The sequence below is a fragment of the Callorhinus ursinus genome, unplaced genomic scaffold (assembly GCF_003265705.2).
Source record: "Callorhinus ursinus isolate GAN/ISIS: 27379988/994484 unplaced genomic scaffold, GSC_fseal_2.0 scaffold4, whole genome shotgun sequence".
NCBI classification, from domain to species: Eukaryota; Metazoa; Chordata; class Mammalia; order Carnivora; family Otariidae; genus Callorhinus; species Callorhinus ursinus.
In genome coordinates this window covers 47,276,026-47,302,367 of record NW_027397066.1, presented here as the reverse complement: position 1 = coordinate 47,302,367, position 26,342 = coordinate 47,276,026, and the positions used below count along the sequence as shown (strand labels likewise).

At 33.9% G+C, this 26,342-nt stretch overlaps 2 long non-coding RNA genes across 3 annotated transcripts in view; one reads left to right on the top strand and one right to left on the bottom strand.

The window, feature by feature from the left end:
• The window catches only part of LOC141372462 (uncharacterized), a 76,540-nt gene that overhangs the window by 17,650 nt on the left and 32,548 nt on the right, over nucleotides 1-26,342 (bottom strand). Inside the window, exon 3 of the long non-coding RNA XR_012377723.1 lies at nucleotides 3,021-3,109. This is a non-coding gene — a long non-coding RNA (uncharacterized lncRNA). The remainder of the gene's footprint in view (nucleotides 1-3,020; nucleotides 3,110-26,342) is intronic.
• Nucleotides 1-26,342, top strand: part of LOC112835920 (uncharacterized) — a 91,416-nt gene that overhangs the window by 46,858 nt on the left and 18,216 nt on the right. For both annotated transcript variants that reach the window (XR_003211335.2, XR_003211334.2), the window contains exon 3: nucleotides 26,200-26,288. This is a non-coding gene — a long non-coding RNA (uncharacterized lncRNA). The remainder of the gene's footprint in view (nucleotides 1-26,199; nucleotides 26,289-26,342) is intronic.

Genomic DNA, 26,342 nt, shown 5'->3' with positions numbered 1-26,342 from the left:
CTTAATATTAGCCCAGAATTGATTTCTAAAATTAAGTTCTATTTAGTAAACTCCATAATTCTTATAAGGAAGGATAATGCAATTTTCCTGCACCCATTATGTAAAATATTCTCATGGGTTTATAATCTGCCATTAAAGGGTCACATTAGAGGGTTGCTGGTGGGAAGCACACTGGATGGAGGGCAATAGATAGATGCTAGGGAACTCTGTTGTCAATTTTTTGATCCCTATAGTTGTACATGAAGTAATGAATAGTAACTGGCGAAGCTTATTGAGCATAATCCAAGGACGCTTCTATTTATAAACAGATCATTTTAATAAATTGATGCAATGTAACAATTATGTATTTGTGGGGTTTGGTACTAGACCAATGAATTTCAAATGCTGCCTTTCCTACTTGTGTGGTATTGGATCATGAGTAAGTTACTTTGATTTCTCTGAAATAATCTCAATTTATATATAAAATAAGGAAAATCATACTTAACTCTTAAAGTCATCATGAGACTTATTTGAGAAAAAATATGTAAAATGCCTTCTACAGTGCCCAGCTCTGAGTAAATGTCCTATGAGTTGTGTATTTGTACATACCCACATTAATGTCTAGAGATGTTAAACCATTGGCCCAAATCATGTTGCTGATATGTTAAGCTTTTAACCCATGTCAGATAATAGTCTTCTTCTGCCTCTGTAAGTGATTTTTAACTACTTTCCACAGGCTTCTCTAACTTAGGAATTTGAAAATTAATAAACTTGAAAATTGCATTTAGGTAAGTTCTCCATCTCTGCAACAGGAATTTTTCTAGCCATTTTAGATTATCACAGGTTATATAAGAATGATGACTTTTACCTTTAAAATATGAGGGAAAGTTTTCAGCAGTTTACATGTTCTAGCAGTTTTTTGTATTTTCTAGTACTTGAGTTTTATTTTTCAGATCCTTAAGTTATTATTATTGACCAAGTAGGAAGGTAATTATCAAATGTAATTGTGTCTTCTTAGAAGGAGCATTTTAAAATGCTTCTTTTAAAGAAATAAGTGCAATTTTAAACTCTCAGATGACTTCATTCTTTTTCTCTGTTACTTCTATTTGATGGGGCGAGGGGTGAGTTTTTATTTTCTCTTGTTAGAGAATTTTGTTCAGTATTTCCTGGGGAGGAAATGTGGTTGGAGTTGGGAGAGAAGAAGGGTATAGAAGCTATGCTAAACTCCCGGATTACGAACACCACTAGGAACAAAAGTAAAAGAGGAAAGGAAGCATCTGTATTGCTTTTTACACAATTCAAATGTTTCTATAATGAAAGAGAGTAATAAATAACTTATATTTTCCATTCCAGATTGTAATTCTGAAGAGCTATCGAATTATACTTCTCCTAATCAGAAGTAAGACATATAGTTAAATAGGTACATTTCTCTTATTGTCTGATATTAAAAAAAATTGGCTGCTAATAAATTTGAAGAATCAAAGGATTGAGTTACCATATCAACAGTAAGAGAAAATAAAAGATAATACAGCCCACCTATTATTATGAGATAGAAATTGCTTTTATATGCAGTGTAACTCAGGCCAACTGATCTCATTTACTGAAGCAATAGTTAACTTAATTTACATTAGGTTAGATAAGAGACCTAGAGGGTTAAAATACAGAGAATGGAATTGTAATCTATTATCAAGGGACTTCTAAAAATAGTAAGTTGGACAATCAAGGATTTTTTATTGCATCTTTAACATTTATACTATGTATGAAATTATGAATAGATACATCTCAACAAAAGAATAAAAACAGATGAAAGGATAAACACTTAAATATAATACTTTTTGAACTAATAATTTTAGATAAATGATTTATGGTAACACTGGGGCATAATAAGGCCAGAGATCATTTAATATGTCAATATTACAAATAATCTGCTAAACATTCTCAAAGATTTGCAAATTCCTGACTCATCTTAATATTTGATTGATAAAACTTACTGCCTTTATTATTATTACTGTCTGCATTCCTTTCTAATTCCATGTGTATACATCACACCTAGTTTCTTTTTACTCCAGAGAATACACAAAACTTCTGTAGTCAGAGCATAATTATTCATCATACAGAAATGTTGATTCTATAAATTTCCTGAGTGGTTGAAAGATCATTAAGTAGAAAGCAAGCTTGATGTATGGGACCATGAGAATAGGTGGCTTTCTATGGAGATAATTTTGCTTTCCAGCTTGTACCCTGCCTCTTATTTTATTAAAGAATCTATAGAAGAATCATTGGGATTATCCCTGTGAATACAGAGCACAGGGTTATGGGCTGTCCAAACATGGCATAAACTGACACTTCTCTCTGAAATTTCACATTTACCTTAAGATTGAAGATCATGTATTATTATAAGTAATAGTTAATAGTGGATACATGCATGAGATTTTTAATGAAATATATATACATATATAAAATTATTTAGATACTAAATAAGATTTGTATGAAATCTTGCCTCAGACTTTGGGAGATAGGTGTTTCTTTCCTCTGTACTTCACAATATATTAATCTAAATTTTTGAGAATCCCAGATGAAGCGTAATTAATAACATTGTTCACTTTTATACAACTCTCTACACGGAGTATACATTCCCTGACCCCCTTTCCACCCCAAGCTATGCTGGAGAGAGGGACTCTGGTGGTAGTGGTATATAAAGGGGACAAAAGAAAATGAATTATACATGAAAATGTTTTTGCCAGAAAAGACAAGTCACTCAAAGTCATCTCTATAATTCATTTAAAATTTGCCGAATTTAGATGCTGCAATATCAGTTTTTTCTCATTTTATTTATTCTAATATTGAAATATATTTGTTCAGTTAAAATGATAAACTATTCAAATACTTTTTTTCTTAAGGCTGAGCTAAAACAAAACCTGATGATAGAATTTTAATTTTTTTCTTTTTGAGCTCTTACTATTTATTTATTCCTATAAAATAATGAAGAAATCAAATACCTGTATTAGTTTGGGAGCTTTACTGACATTAATTTTACTTACCAAAAATCTTGAAGATTTTGCCTTCATCCTTTATGTTGACTAATAATTTTCAAATGATTTTAAACAAATTGCAACCAAAATTTAGAGCACTGAAAAAAAGTGTAATGATATTGTAGCAGAGTTAGGTGAATTTACAAAGTAGTTCTTCAAAGGTGAAAATATTTCTAAAATCTAACTGATAATAGCAGAGAGAAAACATATTCTAGCATGCATAAATTTATATTCTCTGAAGATTCTTTATAGCAAGTACATTGTATATATAAAATATTTTTAAATTTTGAAAATTTTTACTTCTTTAATATTATAATGTTTAGATGCAATTTTTATTATATGTGCACAATAAACAAAATAGATTTCTGCTCCACAGTTTTCTCATTTACTAAGCAATGTATTTACTAAGATGCTGTGCCGTAGCAAAATTGTATTTCTGTTGCATTGCTAAAACAATTTGTTTTGAACTTTGAACTTTTGAACTGAATTTATACGAACAATCCCAATAGTTTCAGATATTTCATGTTTACCAGAGTGAACTTCCAAAAGGCTTACTAATTAATTCCATGAACTGGATGAAAAACTTAAATCATATTTAAAATTAATGCAACTGATTTTTCTCTATGAAAATATAATGTTAACAATATGAATATTCTTTGTAAACTTCTGCTTCAATGAAGCCAACCAATTAACATCTATTACCTCACTTGTACTCATGCACAAATAAATGAGCAGGGTTATTTCAAAAGCATTATTTAAGTGAAAAGTCTTTTTCCTCATAGAGATGCATATGAATATAACTTCTACAATTGTACTTGTTATCATGTTTGAACATAATGTTAAATAACTGATTTACTCAAATTCTACTCATTGAAATGTTACTCTCATCCAAAAAGTACCTTCAGAACAACACTCGGACTAATTTTTGACAACATATCTGGGTCCCTTGGCCTAACCAAGTTAATACATAAAATTAACCATCACAAGGCCCTGAATGAAATTGGACTGCTACAACAAATATAGAATGCATTTCCAAGAAGCACAATGTATTCATTTTTTCATATGACTGCCTTCTTCAGTCAGGAAAGTAGTTTTTGCTTGAGAAGATAGGAGACATGGGTCTTATTCTATTGTTTTGAGTAAGCATTGGCCAACGAGGTCCTGAGGGCCAAATCTCATCAGCCACCTCTTTTGTACATAAAGGTTTTTTTGTTTTGTTTTTTTGTTTTTTTGGTTTTTTTGAGAGAGAGAGAGAGCCAGCAAAAGACAGGGGAGGGTCAGAGGGAGAAGCAGATTCTCCGCTGAGCAGGGAGCCCGACGTGGGACCTGATCCCGGGACTCCAGGATCATGACCCTAGCCGAAGGCAGTTGGCCAACCAACTGAGCCACCCAGGCGCCCTTATTGGAACACAGCCACACCCATTAGCTTGAGCATTGTCTATAGTTGCTCTCTTGCTACAGAGTTCAGTAGTTGTCACAGAGACTGTACTACCCAAAGCCTAAAATATTTACATTTTTATTTACAGATAATGTTTGCCAATATCTGTCTGAGAGTCAAAACTTCCATGTATTGTCTGAACTTCCTAGAATTTAAAAATACAAAACAGATAAAGTCCAATAAAATAAAGACAGGTGACTTAAGGGTATTTTCATCATGCATTTACTTTGTCAAACAGTGAGAAATTACTTCAGTTGGTGTAGAGTTATACCCTCAATAATTTTGAGGTAATTATAATGTGGGCTTGAATGAAATAGGTATGAGAATGACTTAGTCACTTAGAAATTACAACCGAGGTTTTCAAGGGAGTAGTTTTGTATTTGAGACATTACTGCTTATTGCAAGAGCTTTACTAAATATTAAAAAAGCCAGAGTTATAGCTCTCAAGACTTGTAAAATGTATCCTTGGAACAAACTACTGAATTATGCAAACTATGTGGGTTTTAAAGCGTGACTAGATAGGCTGTTAGGAAATTAACTCTCAACTAGTTTTCCAGTTGGAGGCAACTTAAAAATTTCAATTGCAAACTCACCACATCCCACTATATTTTGCATTGAGAATAATATATTCAATAATTTTGGCTTCAAAGGCTAATGTGGTCATGAAAATTCAGTGTTTGTAGCCACTCAAACTAATTTTTCCATTGAAAATATAATGAAGAAGCCATAAAGGAATTTCATAGATTTTTCAAAGTGCTGGAGCAATAAATGATCCCTCATGTTTCCTCTTTGAAACATTATTTTCTGTGCTTCACAGCTCTTACTAACAGGATGAGAAATATTCAGAATGTATTTATGCATCAAAGGAATATGGACATTCCTGGCCAAGGCACAGATGGTGAGAATTAAAGTTCATTCCCAGGGACAAGATTCAATATATGAATATAGAGAAGCTAATAAATGATTTAAAAAGGTGAAGTTAACTGTAGAGTGTGAAATCTTTCTAAGAAACATGTGAAGCTCTAAAATACTACCAGGTCATTGTCTAAATGCATTTTAGTATATTTTTTTGAGGACAGATTACATTTATTTTTAAGGTATACAATTGTTAGGCTGGTGGTTGTGCCATCTGGAAAGTAATAGACAAAATACTTATGCCAATGTGGATCAGGAAAAAATGGAATTACATTAAGATAAAAGGTTATGTTACATTTGGTATTTTAGCTAAACTGTTGTTAAAGACAAATATTAACACCCTCCATCAAATCCACCCCATTCAATTAGAAACATTTAGTCTGTGTTTGGATCATTAGCATTTTTGTGGACATATTTAGGCAAAATAATGATTTTTTAAATTCTGTTTTCTGATTATTTCCAAAAGTAACTTATTAATTCTTACATGAAATAATGTATCATTTATACCCTATTTTTAAAATGTCTTTTATAAGTATATGTTACCTGCCAACTAGGTATTTGAGGCATTGGTTTTGCAAAGGAAGAATAATACTTGTGCTAGACAGAGTTCTAGGGTGACCCCCATGGCTAAGGTCATTGAATAATCCTGGCATTTAATGTGATCAGATCTCTGAATATATAGGCTATCACTCCCATGATTAAGTTATGTTATATGACACAAAAAATAATGAGACATTTTTAGAGAATGGAGGAAAGTTAATTAAGAATAACAGAATTTTCTGAATGCAGAAGAAAAAATAGAGAAAATAGTATAGAATCTATAACTTATGTTTATTAAATTATTTAATTTAGCTATAATTTACAAGATAAATTGTCAAGACTGCCAAAACATTTAGTGAAAGAATTGAAGGTAGATTTTGAAAATACATCATCAAAACTTTTGCTGTATTTTGAGTAAAAGTTTAAAAAGAATATCTTATACTTGCTTAATAGCTCTAGAATTTTTTCCTTCTGTTATCAATATGCTCTATTAGATTGGTTTCTCCCATGAGTGATGATAAAATAAAATGTAGAAACTATTTAGCTATAGAGTATCTGTTGCTGTGTCATTGTCATCAACACAACTTAAATTAGATAAATTAACAGCTAAGAAGCAAGTTCATCATTTAAAACTGTAAATATTCATATGCATACCATTCCTGCAAAGGTGCAGATATACCTTTAGTATGGATAATTTCATTTCACTCATGGCATTTTGTTTATATTGCAGATCAAATAGTTGCAAGTATAATAGCCATTTTCTATGTTTATTGCCTATATGTTTTAAATATACATTTTTATAAGTTTTTGTATTTATTAAAGATTTTATTTATTTATTAGAGAGAAAGAGAAAGATTTTTTAAAGATTTTATTTATTTATTAGAGAGAGAGAGTAAGAGAAAACACAAGCAGGGGGAGTGGCAGAGGAAGAGGGAGAAACAGAGTTCCTGCTGAATAGGGAGCCGGAATTGGAGCTCCATCCCAGCATCCTGGATCATGACTTGAGCCAAGGCAGCCGCTTAACCCACTGAGCCACCCAGGTGCCCCAAAATACAATTTCAATAGTAAAAATTGGGGGTTATAATTTGATTATAGTTTTTCAATTTTATTTTCTAGTTCTTAGTTTGGGGCATGTGTGTGTGTATGTGTGTGTTTGTGTGTGTATGTGTGTGTATTTCTGTATGTTTTATAAAGGAATCAATCCATGATGGATTGGTTGAGAAAATCCTGTTCTTCTTCATGGATGGTTTGTAAATCAATATCCTAGATTTTAAGGACACATTTTTTTTAAGTTATATGCAGAGAATTTTTTTTTTTAAGTCATATCCAGATATGACCTTTTAATACTGGGCTGACTCAAGGACTGAGATAGGATTGAGGGGTTAATAGGGGCTATTCATAGATTTGGTTGTGAAAAGCAGGTAAGAATGGAGTTATGAGTTATGTTTAACATTTATTACAAATAAGTCCAAAAGAAAACAACTCAAGTAATGAAAAGCTAGAGAAATAAATATATTCAAAGATTATTTTGAATAAAATGTCAAAGGGTATCCAAAGAAACGTTGACTTGCACAGGATGTTCTCTGTTGAGCTCCCCTCTTAAGGGGCCATGTATAGCATTTGCAAGAGAGATTCATAGCTTTGCCTAAAGAGTGAAAGAGGCATAATGATATAAAGCCAGAATGTTCAACTACCTTTACTTGGCTGTTGGAAAAAATCAGTGAAAATATCAGTCAATTTGAAGATCATTATTAAAAAACACTGGTTCCTTGGGGATAAAAGATGTTGTTGGAAAATTCTTGGTGATTCTTACCACTATGAGGCCCATATAGCTCTTGCAGAATAGACATCAAGGTAGCAGGAAAAGAAGCACTGATTCAGTTGCTAATCATCAAAGATGCACATTTCTTAGAATGCCCTGAAAATCTAAGTCTTTACTGTTAAAGAGTCATTTTAACAGAGAAAAGAGGAAGTCTCAGAGGACACTGCCAAATTTACCAAGCAGGAATCATGAGGACATCCCAATAAGATGGGAGGTTAGGGATTAGAACTAGAGTTTGCACTCTATGATAAGGATTAATAGCTGATGTGAACTTTAGAAGTGAAAAAAAAAAAAGTTTGAAAATTTGACCGCAGATTGGCATTACGGACCTTCAATAGTTGTTCTAGGAATTTTCTTCTACTCTCACTTTGATGGTAGGTTTATGACTGAGTGAAGGGCAATCCAGGCCATGAAGTTTACAAGTGTTTTCTTTGCATATGAAGCTAAAGGGAGTGAAAACCAAGAGTCACAATCGAATATGCTAAATATCAAATCAAGGTGGAAAATGCCAAAGATAACTCCAGGCAAAGGAAATATATGACCAAAAAGAGTCAAAAAAATGGACTAGAATTAGACGTAGGCAATAAGAGAAAGTGGAGAAATCATAATATTAATAAGAAAATAGCAACAATAAGACCTAACATAAGTTAGTAGGCAGTGTCCTAAACACTTTCAGTATATTCATTTAATCCTTTCACACAATTATGCGATGGACTTTGTTATTATCATTTTTTTTTTAACATACAGACACTGAAGTACAGTGAGGATAAAAACTTGTTCATATTCTGGGTGCCTGGGTGGCTCAGTTGGTTAAGCGACTGCCTTCGGCTCAGGTCATGATCCTGGAGTCCCGGGATCGAGTCCCACATCGGACTCCCTGCTCAGCGGGGAGTCTGCTTCTCCCTCTGACCCTGCTCTCTCTCTCTCTCAAGTAAATAAATAAAATCTTAAAAAAAAAAAAAACTTGTTCATATTCAAGTAGAGAGAAGTTGGCTTAAAATGTATTTGCTATAGTTACGCTTGGAAAGATATGCAAGGTCCATTTAAAGGGAAAACAATGAAACACGTAGACCAGCTATCTGAATTTAGGTTGTAAAAATGTTTGAACAGCATGCTAAGTAGTTTGGATTTTATCATATCTCTCTGCTCAGTATTTCCATAACTCCTTCTATAATATGAAAAAAAAGAATGGCCTAATGATTAGAGTTTTTAAAAGTGCATTTACTACCATAAAGGTTCATGATTACTACTCTTGAACATGCTCATGCAGGGTTTGGAAGACTGTTAATGATTGCTTTAGAAGGCATTTCTACATTGGCTGAGATATTCTTAAATGTACCTTCCAAGAGAGAGATTTTTTAAGATTCACTCTTAGCCAAAGTACTTATTGTCTTTCCAACAAATAGATACTCCTCTGATTAAATATATGACTGATTATGAATTTAAAAATCCCACCCTATGTTGTAACATAGCATGGTATGTGGGATTTTCCTAAAAATTTGGAATGAAAATCATCTACTCAGCTAACCCCTAACCTTCAATGTATTTTGACTTTGCTTAAAGGAACATTTAATTAATAATTAAACTGAACTCCAATTATGTGTGTGTGAAAGAGATGTGAGAGGTAAACTATAATTGTACTTTTTCATTTTCTAATCCAGCCAGCCATTACTGGTTGTTAAAAATTAATGTATAAATTGAAAACTTCTTCTCTTTAGTTGTCAAAGTGTCTTGGCATCCATTTTCAAAAAGTTGGAAGTTCACTTAGATAGTAACCAGAATAGATGAAACAAATTTGTTTCGTCCGATGGATAATAAGACTTAATAGGAGGAAATAGTTGGATGTTGAGTCTAGTTTTGAGTTTGCTATGGCTGAAGCATGAAGAAGTAGTTTTATTTAATAGAGAATTATAAACAATTTCAGGGAACATTAGAAAGATTTTAGAGATGGAATTATGGATTTGCAGCGCATCTGTGTATAGTCGGTAATTAAGACAGCGGGGGTGAGCTTTCCTAGAAAATGAATGCAGAATGAGTTGGGACCCTGGGAGGGAACATTAGCTAGAGGGCATATTGGGAAAAGGAATTAGTATAGGGTCCTTTCTCAGCTGGAGAGACAGAGATGGGTTTGAGTTATACCATGGAATCCTGGGAGTTACAATGTAAAGGAATTTGTCCCATGTCTGGTCATAGACTTACGGCATTTGAGTTAAGCAGGCCAGGTTAAGTCCTGGTTTCACCTTTCCAATATACTCCATTTTAGACCACTTAATCTGACAGCAATGCACTGCCTTTGTCTGAGCAATCAGTTCTCTTCACATAGTCCCTTCCCTGCTTTACCACTTTTCACACACACACAATCTGCTTTCCACACAGGAGCTAACAGAACATTGCTAAATGTAACTTAGATTTTATAATTGGTCTTCCTTAAACATTCTAGAAGCTTCCCATCTCACTCTTAATAAATCCTGAAGTCCTTATGGTGTACAAACCACATGATCTGCTCCCCTCCTTCCCTTTACACCTTAATGACCTAGATAGACTTGTATGACTCTTTTTTTTTTAATTTTCTTTTTTCTTTTTTTTTTAATTTTAATCTCCCACACTGTATTAGTTACACTGCCTTCCTTTGCTGTACCTTCTGCTACAAATATATGCCTGCCTCAGTGACTTGCAATTTCTGCTTTTTCCATTAATGTTCTTTCCCAGATGTCTGCATTACTCTTTCTTCCTTTCTATTAGGTTTTGCCTCAAATCTTATATAATAAGTAGCAGCCCCATCCATTCATCACTCTCTAAAACAGCTGTTTAGTTTATTTCTGCTTAGAAATAGGAACACTGTTGCACAAGATGGTAAAGATGTGTGGTCAAAACACACAGCTAGTTAGAAGCTGAGACAGGGCTACAATCCAAGCAGCGCTTCCAAAAGAGCTATATAACATTATATACCCTCTCTAAGTCTCAATTCCTTTACCTGTAAAATGGGAATGTGTATAAAATTATCTAATTCATGATGTTGTTGTAAGTGTCTGCTATTAAAATTATGATCAATTAACATGTTAATATTAGTACATCAATTAGTACATGGTTTTTCATCTTTCATAGTAAGTTTTTCTTGTTGCACCAATAACATGGAATTAAGAGCTTGGTCTCTGGAGCCAGAATAGCAAGGTTAAAATCCAGGCTCCAACATGATGTGGGATAGAGTTCATTTACTTCTGGACCTAGTCTAGCCTTACCTCTAGGGATGTCCACATATGTGAGTTTGACTATTGACTAATATAAGAGCAGTGGAATTTATGATGTGCTGTTCAAAGTCTAAAACCCCATTGGTGACACAGAGCTGGTTTGTTTGGGGATGGTTTTCACCTAACCTAAGCACTTAATCTGCCTGGTTTGACTAGCTGATCAGAAGAGCATAAAAAGACCCTACAGAAACTTCTGCCCTCAGCTAATTCTGGAGAAAGAATTCAGAACATAGATCTGGGTGGTTTAATCCAGAAAGACAAAGCATGTCCATGTCTGTATAAGAACCCTGGTGAGACTTTGCCTGGATGACTCTCATATTCTCAATGCTTGCCTACATTCTCTCTTATTCTGTACTTTTAAGTAAAAGCCTGGCTGTGGATATGCTGTGTGGAGTTTGACAAGTCCTTTCGAATATACAAATTTATGAAGTTTTTGCAAACAATAATTACCTGTGTGTTGCTGAACAAGTTAAATTGTTTTTCTGGGCCTCAGTTTCTCCTCTACTGGCCAAGGAAACCAACAGTATCTCATATATAAAAATTATAAAGGTTTAATTTAACTATATATGTTAATTGCTCAAAAAAGTATATGATACATAGTGAGAAATTAAATAGTTGTTATTTTTATACATTTTATCATTTAAAATGAACCTTTCCACAATAGTTTGAATATGTGCTGAGAATAAAGAATATTCAAGGTCAAACTTGCATTCTAATATTGACACTTCCAAAAGTACACTTGACTATCATCATCTGGTTGGATATTTTTGTTAAAGCTTAAAAATGTGGTGAAGCGGGTGCCTGGGTGGCTCAGATGGTTAAGCATCTGCCTTCAGCTCAGGTCATGCTGGGCTCGAGTCCTGCATTGGGCTTCCTGCTCCTTGGGGAGCCTGTTTCTCCCTCTGCCTCTTTCTCTCTCATGAATAAATAAATAAATAAAATCTTAAAAAAAAATGTGATGAAGCATCACATATGCATGACCACAATTCCAAACTTATAACAATATATCATATTATTTATAAGAAATGGACAATGTAGAAAATAACCAATTGTGAAAATGTCAATTGATAAATAATTTTCTTTGGAAGCAATCCCTTCTTTCAAATATAATAAAAATTAGCAACTGTAAAATAGCAAGTTGTTGAACTACCTCTCAAAATTTCATTTATTCAAATCCTGCCCAGTTGCTAACCAACTATAAATTAGGAGTATGAATTAACCTCTCTGTGGTTCAATTTCTCCCTTTATAAAAATAGGGAAAATAATAGTGTTATTTTCATAAATTATTCTGAGATTTCAAGGAAATAGTCTATGTAATATCAAATGCTAAATTGATATTGTATTTTTTCATTTAAGATTGATGATCAGACAATTCTAGAATAATATTAAAAATGTGATATTTTTCTTGAAGTTATCCATTTATTTAAACAAAGAATGAGAAAGTACCCATTCTATACTCATATTTCAATTGTTTCCAATGTTTATTATGGGCCAGATGCCTGCTAGCTTATGGGAATATAATACTGAAAAATAGAGTCATAGTCCCTTTTAAGAAAACAATAAATCAATAACTTAAAGTTAATTATTATGATAGGAGAAATGCCATGCAGCAGTCTCATATGTAGGAACATATACAACTATCTGAGCAAATTCAGGAAATAAGCTCAGAAAAAACGTATTTTATTTAAGACCTGAAGGATAAGTAGAAATTAATCCTGTGAACTCCAGAGCTAAAAGCATCAATAAATGGCCAGAAATTTACTATAGGTTTATTTCATGGGTTGGATGGAATTCCTAAATGTCTGAAGAATCCATAGATAGTTAATAGTTTCATAGCACAACAAGGAACTAGTTGAGAATGTCTAAATATCATAAATCAATAAATCAAGTTTTATATCATTGAAAAACATGTGTATAATATCCCATATTTTATTTTATCATTTCCATTATGTCTAAAGAACTTCTATTAGAAATTATTTTAAAGCAGTTTTGCTGGAAATAATTTTCTTAGTTTTTCTTTATATTCCATTGTCTTCATTTCTCCTTTATTCCTGAAGGATATTTTCACTAAATATAAAATTATGGATTGACTGTCCTTTTCTTTTAGCATTTCAAAAATGTTACTTCCTGTAACTCCTGGCTTCTGATGAGAAATGCTCTGTCATTCAAGTTATTGCTACCCTATAGGCTATGTATCTTGGCTGTCTCTCTCTCTCTGTCAAGATTTTTCTTTGTCTTTGGTTTTTGGAAATTTGATTATCATGTGTATGTGTCCGGTTATTGATTTCTTTGGGCTTATTTTGCTTAGAGTTTACTGACCTTCATGTGTCTGCACATTTACAACTTTAACATTTGGAAAGTTTTCAGTCATTATTTCTTCAAATATTTTCATCAGATAACTTTTCCTCTTTTTCTTTTGGAATATCGATAACACAATGTCAGGTCTTTTGTTTTCATTGCTCCACAAGTCATATGGAACATGTTTTGTTGTTGTTGTTTGAGAGAGAGAGAGAAAGAAAGAGAAGGGCAGAGGGAGAGGGAGAGAGAGAATCTTAAGCAGGCTGCACACACAGCACAGAGCCCAATGTTGGGCTTTATCTCATGGCCCTGAGATGATGACTTGAGCCGAAATCAAGAGTTGGACACTTAACCGACTGAGCCACCCAGGTGCCCCTATGGAACATGTTTAATTCATTTGTTTTTCAATCCATTTTTACAGTTCAGATTGGATAATTTTTATTGATTTATCTTCAAGTTCACTGATTTTTTTTTCCTTTTGTCATCTCCATTTTGCTATTGAGCTCTCTGGTAAGGATTTTGCTTTTGTTTAGGTTTTGTATTTTTCAGTTCTAAAATATCTTTGCAGTTCTTTAAAGATATAATTAGAAAATATAAGAGTCTTCCATCTTTTGCTAATCATCTTTTTTTTTCCAAATTAAATCTAAGTGTATTAATAATTGCTTGTTGGAGCATTTTAAAGAATGTGGCTTTAAAATACTTAACCAATTATTCCAACAGCTGTGCCATCTTGGTGTTGGTATCTGTTGATTATCTGTTCTCATTTAAAATGAGATTTTCTTGGTTCTTCTTATGATGATTAATTTTGCATTGTACCTTGGCAGTTTAACTATTGCTATGAGACCCTGGTTCATATTTAACTCTTAAATTAGAGGCCAGTCAATCTGATTGGGTTTTAGAATGCTTTGTGTTCAGGTGTTGTGGGCTGTGGTTCACATGTAAATCTGGTTTTTAGAGTTTTGTCTCACTGTGTGCTGTGTGCCAACTGGAAGTCAATTTAAAACCTGGGCAGTATTCCATAGCATTGATCAAAGCATTTGTTGTGCTATAACCCATGGCTTATAACCCAGTCTCTTCATACAAAACAAACAAATAATAATAACAATATGAGAGCATGTAAAAACTAGTAAAATCTGAATGCTGTCTACAGTTTAATAGTATTGTACTAATTTCATTTTGTTTTTATAATACACCATGGTTATATAAGCTGTTATCACTGAAGAAATATAAAGATAGAGTTTAAGGGAACACCGTACTGTTTTTGTAACTTCTTAGGAGTCTAAGAATTTAAAATAAAATGTGTAAAAATAAGTAAGACAATAGAAAAAATATGTCTCTGTATATATATACTTTTGATAAATAGAGATCATCTGATGATAGATAGTAGTGAGGGATGGTGTTGGGGGAAAATAGGTTTTTCATGTATAAAATTATGTAGTTTTTATTGCCTCTTTTATTAAACTTCAGTTGAGATATAATTAAGAAAGAATTACCCTGGCTTTGGTGAACAGTTCTGTGAATTTTGATAAATGCACAGTCATGATCAACATCACAATCAAAATATAGAACATTTCATAATTCTTAAAAGTTACCTTATTACCCTTAGTAGTTAATCTCTTGGGTCCATTCCCAAATCCTGGAAAACACTGATCTATTTACAATCCAACATGTGTGTGTTTTCTAGAATGTCTTTGAAATGAAATCATGGGTTATATAATTTTTGAACCTGGCTTTGTTCACTTAGGATGATCCATTTAAGATCATCTACATTGTTTTATGTATCAGTAATTTGTTCCTTTTCACTGCTTGGTAGTATTCCATTATATGGATATATCTTTTATTTTATTTTTTTCTTTTTTGCCCATTTACAACTTGCTGAACAATTTGTTTCCTGTTTCGGGTGACTATGCATAAACCTGATAAAAATATTTATATATAAGTTTTTGTGTAGACAGATGAGTTCATTTCTCTTGGGTAAATACTTAGTAGTGAGGTTACTGAGTCATAAGGTAAAACTGTTTCACTGTATAAGAAATTGCCAACATCCGGGACACCTAGGTGTCTCAGTTGGTTGAACATCTGCCTTTGGCTTAGGTCGTGATCCCAGGATCCTGGGATCGCGTCCCGTGTTGGGCTCCTTGCTCAGCGGGGAGCCTGCTTCACCCTCTGCCTGCTGCTCCCTCTGCTTGTGCTCTCCCTCTCTCTGACAAATAAATAAATTTTAAAAATCTTTAAAAAAAAAGAAATTGCCAACCTCTTTTGCAAAGTAGCTTTCTCATTTTGAATTTTCATCAGCAACACTTGTATGTTGCAATTGGTCCTTTCCCTCCCCCACATTTGAAATGTTTAGTTATTTTTTTAAACCACTTTAATAAGTGTATTATAATATCTCATTATAGTTTTGATTTCCATTTCCTTCATGACTAGTGATGCTGAGCATCTTTTCATGTGCTTACTTATCATTTATGTATATTTTTTGGAGATATGTCTATTCAAATCCTTACCCATATTTAAATTTGGTTGTTTCTTATAATTGAGTGTTGATAATTCTTTTTTTTTATTTTTTTAAGATTTTATTTATTTATTTGTCAGAGAGAGAGAAGAAAGAGAGAGCAAGCACAAGCAGGGGTTGCTGCAGGCAGAGGGAGAGGGAGAAGGTCCCTGCTCAGCAGGGAGCCTAATGCAGGACTCGATCCCAGGACCCCGGGATCATGACCCAAGCCGAAGGCAGACGCTTAACCAACTAAGCCACCCAGTCGTCCCGAGTGTTGATAATTCTTTTTTTTTTTTTAGATTTATTTATTTATTTATTTGAGAGAGAGAGAATGAGAAACAGAGAGCATGAGAGGGAAGAGGGTCAGAGGGAGAAGCAGACTCCCCGCTGAGCAGGGAGCCCGATGTGGGACTTGATCCTGGAACTCCAGGATCATGACCTGAGCCAAAGGCAGTCGCTTAACCAACTGAGCCACCCAGGCACCCCCGAGTGTTGATAATTCTTGATGTATATAGAATATATGTCATTTATGTGTGCTATCTATATATGTGCTGTGCAAATATTTTCTCCTAGTCTGTGTCTGGTTTCATTCTCTTAACTGTCTTTCAAATAGCAGAAGTGTTTTGACAAAGTCAAATTTACACATCTTATTCTATTTACGTTTCCTGATTTATGTGTGTTGTCTAAAAAAAAAAAAAAAAAAATCTTTGCCTAACCTGACTGTAAAGATTTTCCAATGTTATCAATCAGAAATTTTATAATTTTAGATTTTACATTAGATTTATGATCCAATTTAAATTGAGTTTTGTGTATGGCTTACCACAGTACCTCTGTTAGACCTGGGCTCTTGTCCCACTTAGAGGCTCTGCACCACTGAACCATCCCTCCAACTTTTAGAGCTCCCCTCAAAATGTTCAAAGTACCCCTTAAGTGCCTGAGACAACCCACAAGAGCCCCAGTCATTATTTCTCCCCTTCGGGGTACTCTCCAACCATTTTACCCACCAATTAGGTCAACCAGATGCCCTGAGAAACTCTGGCTCTTGTGATTATAAGATAATTCTGGACCCAATAGATAGGCTTTAATTCCAAAAGGGCAGTTAGTAAGTGGATCACTTCCTGGCTGGTACAGTATTTCTTTTCTTTCCTTTCCTTTTCTCTTCTTTTCTTTTCTTTTCTTTTTTTTCTTTTCTTTTCTTTTCTTCTTTCTTTCTTTGTTTCTTTTTTTGTTTGTTTGTTTGTTTCTTTTTCTTTCTTTCAAGATTTTATTTATTTATTTGAGAGAGAGAGAGAGACACAGCAAGAGAGGGAACACAAGCAGGAAGAGTGGGAGAGGGAGAAGCAGGCTTCCCATGGAGCAGGGAGCCTGATGTGGGCTCGATTCCAGGACTCTGGGATCATGACCTGAGCCCAAGGCAGATGTTTAACAACTGAGCCACCCAGGTGCCCCTGGCATGGCACAGTATATCTTTCACAGGATTATCTTAAAATGATCTGCCAGGATGTTGCTGACATGTTGATTTGGACTACCTCAAATCACTGATGGAGACAAAGGGCCTGACAGACTCCCCAAAAAACAAAACACACATATACATACACACTTCCCACCCCCCAGTTCCCTGTATATCCTCAGAGCAGACTTGTACAAGACAGAAGTCAATACTGATATTTTTTACCTGTGGATATATAATTGTTCCAACACTGTTTGTTGAAAAGTCTATCAATTTTCTGTTGAATTATCTTTGTTGGAAATCAATGGAATATGAAAAGTGGATTTATTTCTGGTATCCTTATTCTGTTCCATTGATCTATGAATCTGTCCTTTTATCAATACCATACTGTCTTCTTTATTGCAAATTTGTAAGTCCTTTAATTATGTAGATGTTTACTCCAATTCTGTCTTTTTTGTTTTTGTTTTTGTTTTTGCTATTCTAATTCCTTTGCTTATCAATAGAAACTTTTTTTAAGATTTTTTATTTTTTTTTAAAGAATTTATTTATGATTCCAGCACCCTGGGATCATGACCTGAGCCAAAGGCAGATGCTTAACGACTGAGCCACCCAGGCACCCCCCACTATAGAAACTTTAGATTTAGATTGTCTATTTTTATTTAAAAATTGTCAATTTATATTAAAACCTGTTGGCATTTTTTTGCAAGTGCATTTAATATATAACTAAATTAATTGCATTTAATTTATAGCTTAATTAGGGGAAAATCAATATCTTTACAATATTGAACAATACAATCCATGAAAAAAGAATGTTGCCCCAGTTACTTAAGTCCTCTTTAATTTACCATATGGATGCTTTATAGTTTCAGTGAAAAGGTATTGTACATATACGATTAGTGTTTCATATTTTCTTGCAATTTTGTTGTATTTTTTAAAATATCGAATTTTCAATTGTTCTTTACTAGTATAAAAAAGTGACTGCATTCTATGCATTAATCTTATTTTTAATATCCTTGATAATCTAACTTATCAGTTGGAATAGATTTTTTTAAAAGATTTTATTTATTTATTTGATGGTGGGGGAGTACAAACAGGGGGAGGGTCAGAGGGAGAAGCAGGCTCCCCGCTGAGCAGGGAACTCTTGTGGGGCTGGATCCCAGAAACCTGGGATCATGACCTGAGCCGAAGGCAGCTGCTTAATTGACTAAGCCATCCAGGCACCCTTGTAATAGTTTTTTTGTAGATTCATTAGGATGTTTTACATAGAAAATTGTGAATTTTCATAGAAATTTGTGAATAAGAATAATTTTCACCTCTTTTTTCATTCTATATTCATTTTATGAATTTTTACTTAATTTATTCCATTGCTAGGACTTTCAATTTAATATTTAATAAAGAGTGGTTTTTGCCTTGTTCCCAATATTCAAGGAAACATTCTCTGTTTTACCATGGAGGTTCTTGTTAGTTGTAGATTTTTCAAGGATGCTTTTTATCATGTTGAGAAAGTTCACATTAATTCCCACTTTGCTTATAGTTGTTTAAATCATGAATTTATGTTGAATTTTGTCAAATGCTTTTTCTTCATCATTTGAAATAATCTTATTGTTCTTCAGTTTGTAGTTATAGAACTATGTTGATTGATTTTTAGATGTTAAAAACCTTAAATTTCCAGAATAAACTCCACTTGATCATCATGTATTATCTGTTCTTTGTCTGGTGCTCTGCATTTCCTCCATGCAGCCTTGCACAAGGTATAGGTCAAGACTGATGTTTTATCTGGATTTGGTTTACTAATATTTTTATTGAATATTTTTGCATTTATGTTTATGAAGAATATTGTTTTACAGTTTTATTGTAATTCCTTTGTTTTGAGATCAAGATAATTTTTATCTCAAAAAATCAATTGGGATCTATTCCTACCTCCTCTATTTTCCAGAAGAGATGATATAAAATTGGTATTATTTCTTCCTTAAGTATTAAGTAGAATTTATCAGTGAAGTTGTCTAGGCTTAGAGATTTGTCAGAAGGTTTTAAAATATAAATGCAATTGTTTAACAATCAAACAAGGTAGGTTTTCTATTTTTTCTTGAATTAATGTTGATAGTTTCTATAATTCAAAGAATTTATACATTTCATACATGTCAACATATTGGAATAAATTTGTTCTTAATATTCCTTAGTTTCCTTTTAATATCTGCAGAATCTTTAGTGATACTCTGAATTTCATTCCTAATGCTGATATAGTTTGTTTCTTTTTTCTTTTCAAATAATATTAGATTTAAAGGAGAGTTATAAGGGATTTCCTGTGTAATCTTCACCCATCTTCCACTAAGGTTATTTTTTTCCATAACCTAAGCATGATTATCAAAACTAAGAAATTAATATTGGTACATATTATTAACTGAAATTTTGATTGTATTTGGATTTATCTAATTTTGCCACTAATGTCTCTCCTTTTTTTTTAAAGATTTTATTTATTTTATTTTAGAGAGAGAATGCATGAGTGAGGGGAAAGGCAGAGGGAGAGGGAGAGAATCTCAAGCAGACTGCACACTGAGCATGGAGCCTGATGTGGAGTTCAATTTCACAACCCTGAGATCATGACCTGAGCCAAAACCAAGAGTCCGATGCTTAACCAATTGAGCCACCCAGGTGCCCCTCCACTAATGTCTCTTTATGTAATTCCAGGATCTAATCCATAATCCCCCACAGCATGCAATTGTCACATCTCCTTGGTCTCTTCCAACCTGTGGCAGTTTCTGAATCTTCCTTTGTTTTTCATAATCTTGACACGTTGAGAAGTCCTGGTCATATTTATAGAATGTCCCTACATTTGACCTTGTCTGGTGTTTCTCATGATTAATTAGAGGTAATGTGTTTTTGGCAAAAGTACTACAAAAGTAAGGTGCCCTTCTTGGTGCATCATATCAGAGGTATATGTTGTCAGTATGTATTACTGGTGATGTTCAGCCATTCCTATACACTTGTGCAACAGAGGATGTGTTCTCCATTACCTTGTCCCACACTTAGTGTTAAGCTGTTGCTTTTTATTAGTCACTGCTCACTAGTATGGTTTTAGAGGAAGTAGCCTGGCCTCACAGGTAGGGTTTTCTCTGTTTCTTCGCCATCTCCCTAGGAGAGTGAAATTTTGTACCTTTGGTGGGCCTTCTGTAGAAGAGAGCTTGCTACTCTACAAACAGGAGATCTTTAATGGTATTGACATAGGATCCTGAGCTCAGGAATGTTTCTTGCCACTCTCCCAGGCTTGTAAATTATTTTCCTTCTGGCAACAGCAGCATTTGCTGCTTCTTTCTCTAGCTAAGGCTTTTTCTCAGTGAGAAAGTTGGAGTTCAAGCAAAGCATAGAGTTTTGAACCTTTTCAATGGCAGCAATAAAATCCTTCTTACAGGCATTGAGGGACAGAGGTTTTTGCCGGACTCATCCACTACCACCAGCCTTTGTTGTTACCGTCTAATGGAGATCTATGAAAAAGAGCCTGCAACTAGTACGATTTCCACTTTTTTTTCTGGGGCTCCAAAAGGTCCTATACTATCACTCTAAACCATACTCATCCTTGTCACATTTATTTATTTATTTAAAGATTTATTTAAAGACTTATTTATTTAAAGATTTATTTATTTTTAGGGAGAAAGAGAGCATGAGTGGGAGCCACAGAGGGAGAGAATCTCAAGCAGATTCTGTGCTGAGCGCAGAGCTTGACAATTATTTAAAACATTAGCTCAATTTATTCTTACTCATCTATGTCAGCCATGTCCTCTCCCCATGTTCTGCCACACATGAGCCAGTCCCTGGTGTCCCTTCTTTCCTTGGAGGGGTTTATCACTCCAATTTTATAGTTCTTCCATCCTTTTCTTAGTTAGTGGATTATTATTTTGTTTTTGTTTTTGTTTTTTTTTTTGCAGCTTTCCACGTTGAAGAGAAAGGGAGCTCTGTATTCTCTTTAAAATTTATTTTAAATATGGTTATAACTGGAAAAATACAATCTAATTTTGATAATCTTAAATAGAATATATAGATAACTTTCATTTTTCAATTTTACCAGATCTTTTTAATTTTTTTAAAGATTTTATTTATTTAATTGACAGAGAGAGCAGCTAAAGAGGGAACACAAGCAGGGTGAGTGGGAGAGGGAGAAGCAGACTTCCCGCAGAGCAGGGAACCTGATGTGGGGCTCCATCCCAGGACCCTGGGATCATGACCTGAGCTGAAGGCAGACACTTAATGACTGAGCCTCCCAGGCTCCCATACTAGATCTTTTGAACAACTAAGAGACCACAGATCTATATTTCAAAGACAATAAGTTGTCTTGTGATGAATTTGTTTAAACTTGTTGGAAGAAATTATTGGCAATCATGATGCTTTCTTCTGTATGCATGGTGCTCGAATAGCAGTAAGATTCTTGCCACTTCTTTTCCCATTAATCACTCCTCCCTAGAGTTACTGCAGTGACTTAGCTGATTAGAAATTTAGGAAGAAAAAAATGGCATGTGTAGCCCAGGCTATTCTCTTTATCTTAGCGTCTGTGTGCTAATAGAAATCATGGATTTCCTCTGCTTCTCAATGCTACAAACATCACTTGGTCAGACTACCTACATGGAGCTCATTTCTTTGGCCTAATGTTGGTAAGTGGGTGAATATAATTCCTTAATTTTTGAGTTCAGTTAAGAGGCCCATTTGGATTCCATACTAACTACATTCCTCAATCCAGTTGGTATCAAAAATAATGGCCATATTCTATCTTCCACCTAACCAGTCACTCTTAGAATTTTCAAATTTTTTAGAACCTCACCAGGGAAGGTACAGGTCCAGGACTCAGTACCTAATATTACTACTTATATACAACTATTTCTGGAGTACCCTAGGAGACACCAATACCTTTTGCATGACTGGAAATAACTATGGAATAGAACACAAAATATAATACAAAATATACAGGAGGAGAGGTTTTTTTGTGGAGCCTAGTCATGTGGGTTTTGGCCTTAGACTTTTAAGATTTGAATAGAGTTTTGATTTTAATGATTTTTAGTGGCATCTGGACTACAGGTTTTAAGCCTTGGCCTATGTGGTATTTTGCATTTGATGGTGACTCCTGTTAATGGATGTTTTGTCCACAGTTGAACAGCTATGCTAATAAAAGCAGAGAGGTAGGAAAAAGTACTTGAATCTTAGGGAAGATATTGGATTCCTCAGGAATGTCAAAGGTAGATACGTACAGGTGAATGGGTTTAAGTGGGTATAAGCAAAAAGAAAAAGGGATGAGTGGTTTGTACTGGGGCTGAGAGAGCCTCTCAGGTATATCACAGTGTTACAGGGACCTTAGAAAGTGGGCACAGATGAAGGGGGAATATAATCATAAAGACAGCAACAGTCATGGGAGGCCTCTCCAACACTGGCCCTACCAGTGGCTAAGATCACAGTCCCAGTCCCAAAGCCACCCTTGCAGGCTCAGGCAGTGTCACTTTGCAGGCTGTTGCTAGCTTGCAACACAGGTGCAGGATTTCCTGGGAATGTTTGGCTGAAGCAAAGATTTGATGGTAAAAAAAAATGGATATTTCTAGTCTTTTTAAGCATTTATGTGCAGAACAATTTCTACTGCAGTTAAAATGTAAGGCATCTGAATTTGCTTGTTCTATAGAGCACAGGGGAATTTCTAGCTTTAAATTGTTAGAGCTAGGCTTATGTAGACATGACTAAATACACTGAATCAAATTCCATTCTGCATTTGGGGCTGCAGAGCATTCTGTGGGGGGATATAGAGACTTGTCCACAAGCTCAAGAATGAAAAATACTCCACAAAAATATTAGAGTGTATTTTAAGACAAGAGAATTATAGTAAGTAGGGATGCAGATACAGCTTGTGCCCAGAGGAATTATTACTGAGCAATTTATAGAATTGAAAATAGAGGGAAAAAGTATTTTGAGGAGCACATAACTGAAGTTTGGTTCATACAAGTCCACCCCACCCCCAGTTTCTACCCACCATGGCTCAGGCTTCAAGTAATAGCAGCTCTGGTTCAGAAATCTGCTGAGTATGATTCTCCTGCTGAAACAAATGTGAGAACCTTGCCTAGGAGGCAGATTTCATAGAATGGCTGGCTTCTAGATGTGGTAAATGTATTGTGACAAAATTAAATTCTTGTTGGGACTTTTCCTAATTGAATGTTAATGAATTCATCATGGATTCCAGACAACTGGCACAGACTGCTTGGTGTTCCAGACTGACTGTCTATTTCTGGGTTTTGGCTAAAACCAAAGACATATTTCTGTACTCCTTTCCTTGTATAGGAATGAAATTCTGTCTTGGACTTTAGTAATGCTAAGTACTGGGTCCTGGAGTATGTAGGATCAAGAAGGATTTGTCTACCAAATTTGGTGGTTATGTGGTTAGCCCTCTAATAATCTTGTTCCTAATATTTTGGTCTCTTTAGAATGTGAATGATTCCATTGTATAAATGTATATTAATTTTTATGTATCTATTGACCAGTTGGTGAACAGTTGGGTTGTTTACAGTTTGAGATTATGTACTGTTGAAAACAAGGAACAGCATGGATGCATCTTAAAAGTGGAAGATGACAAAAACAGTGTATGTATGTTAACACTCCATTCATACAAAATTCTGGAAAGTCAAAACTATAATAATAAAAAGCAGCTGAGTGGTTGTCAGAGTTCCGGGGTTGACTGAAGAGTGCTACAGGAAGATTTTGGAATGATGGAAATGTTATAGCTCATCGTGGGGGTAATGATTACATGACTGTACATATTGAAAAATTCACTAAATTGTACACCTAACCTTGGCAGTTTAAATATATAATTAGACACACTACAGGCTTCATGTTGAACCAGTTACAAGTCAGAGACTTTGGAGAAACTTTACCAATTACCAAGCAAAACTACAGAGGATCCAGCTGTGGAAAGAACATAAGCTTTGAGATGGAATCCATGTGGGCCTCAACAGAAAAAGGAATTGGGGAGAATAGTTTTAGACTCCGTTTGGGCTATGGACTTTTAAGAAAAAGAAAAGTATATCTTGAATTTAAATAAAACACTTTATTATTTTAAAATTTAAGAAACTAATATTTAATTTTAATTTCTCGTAGAGAATTATTAGAGTATAATAATCAATTTTGGTCAATACTAATATTTAAGGTATCTTAAACTATATTTATCATTTCCTTTTTTTTTCTTTTAGTATGAATTTAGAGTATATACTGGCCTCTTAGTTTTTTTGTTTTGCATTTTTTTTTAAACTCATACTGTCTGAAAGAGTTTGATAAGATTGGGATGAGCTGTTCCTTAAGAATTAAATGGACCTTGATTTTAAAACACTTGTACGCTAATATATTCCAAGGACCGCAAGTAGGGTTGGGAACAAATTTTTTGGATTAATCTGTTCTTCTTACCCAATTTAACCAAAAATGTTCCCCTCCCACATTTGTATTTTAGGTACCATTATTTTAATTTGTTTTTATGTTCTCTTTTTTAAATTCTTGAGTTCTATAATTTATTTTCACTCTTCCCCTTCGGTAATGAAAATATTTAAGCCTACAAATTTACCTCTGAGTATAACTTTGGCCATATCCCATAGATTTTGGAAAATGTGCTGGGCTCATTATAGTTATTTTCTAAACATGCCACAATTATGCTTTTGCTTTGCTGTATGTATTCTGAGTCCCTTTTCATATAGCATTGTACATTTTTCCCATTATTTTTGTTTAATTGTTTGTGATGTAGTTTCTACTATTTCTAATGTTCCTGGATTTTTAAGCTCTTCTTTGTCTTTCTTGTGTTCTTGACTTAAATTAAAATAGGTCTATTTAGAACTTCTCTATTCAGGTAGTAGCCTGGCCTCACAGGTACGGTTTTCTCTGTTTCTTCGCCATCTCCCTAGGAGAGTGAAATTTTGTACCTTTGGTGGGCCTTCTGTAGAAAAGAGCTTGCTACTCTACAAACTCTTTTGTCTGCTTGACTTGTCAAAGGAGACAAATACACTTTTTTTGCCCTTCTTGCATTTCTAGCATTTTTTGTTTTGTTTTATGTATTTTGCTACTATTTTTTACTTTACGTTGTGGAAACTGTTTTCTTTTCATTTGAATTTTTCATCTCTTCCATTCTTTTACATTCATGCTTTTAAATCATTTGGTTTTAGGTAGGTCTCTTTATAAACAATACAGGGTTGAATGTAATAATCCTATGTAGTTGGATTTAATTTTATAACCCTGAGTGTGAAGTTATTACATTTGTATATATTGATTTGGACTAAAATTTTGGTTCTACTTCATCATCTTATTTGATTTTCTGGTTTTTAATGTTTCCTAGCAATTGCCTTTGTTTTCTAGCATGTGCTTTATGATTTGTACTATTGTTTCATTTCTATTTCTTTGTGATAGTCTGGAAATTATACAATACTTTCATCCTATTCACAGAATTTTATGTACATGTTTTTATCAATCTTTATATTTCTTGATTTATCAACCTTAGAAACCAAGCGGAATACTGATTCTCTTTATAAAAACTAAAATGATAATTTACTTATACCTTCTTCTACTACCTTTTCAAATCACTTTTCCATGTTTGAGATTTTCATCTCAGACTTTTTGTAGACAAATTGTCATAAGATTTTCATGATAGTGAATTTTTCACAATTTACAACATAACTTCATATCTGTAATTATCTGTGTTAGTTTAACACAATTCTATGTTTATAACTACATTCCGTGCTACCACCAGCACTTTGATACTGTTCTGTTCTGATATTTGTAGTTTTTATTTCTGCTAATTATCCAGTTGTCTAGAGGGTGACATGAAGTAGATTTTATTGGAAATTGTGTAGATTCTATGCTTCCATAGAGAGGTTGGTTAGGGACTTCCATTAAAACTATTTAGATATTTGCTTGACTACTAGCATTTGTTTATTAATGTATCAAAATATTTATTAATAGTCTATTGACTATTTCCTTTCAGATACATTTTGAGATGCTGAGTGTAGAGCAGTGCAGAAGCAGCCAAGACCTCAACCCTAACTCCCATTGCATTGTGGATACAATAAACAGGTAAACAGATAAATAGATAAGGTATCTACAAAAAATATCAGGTAGGGGTATGAA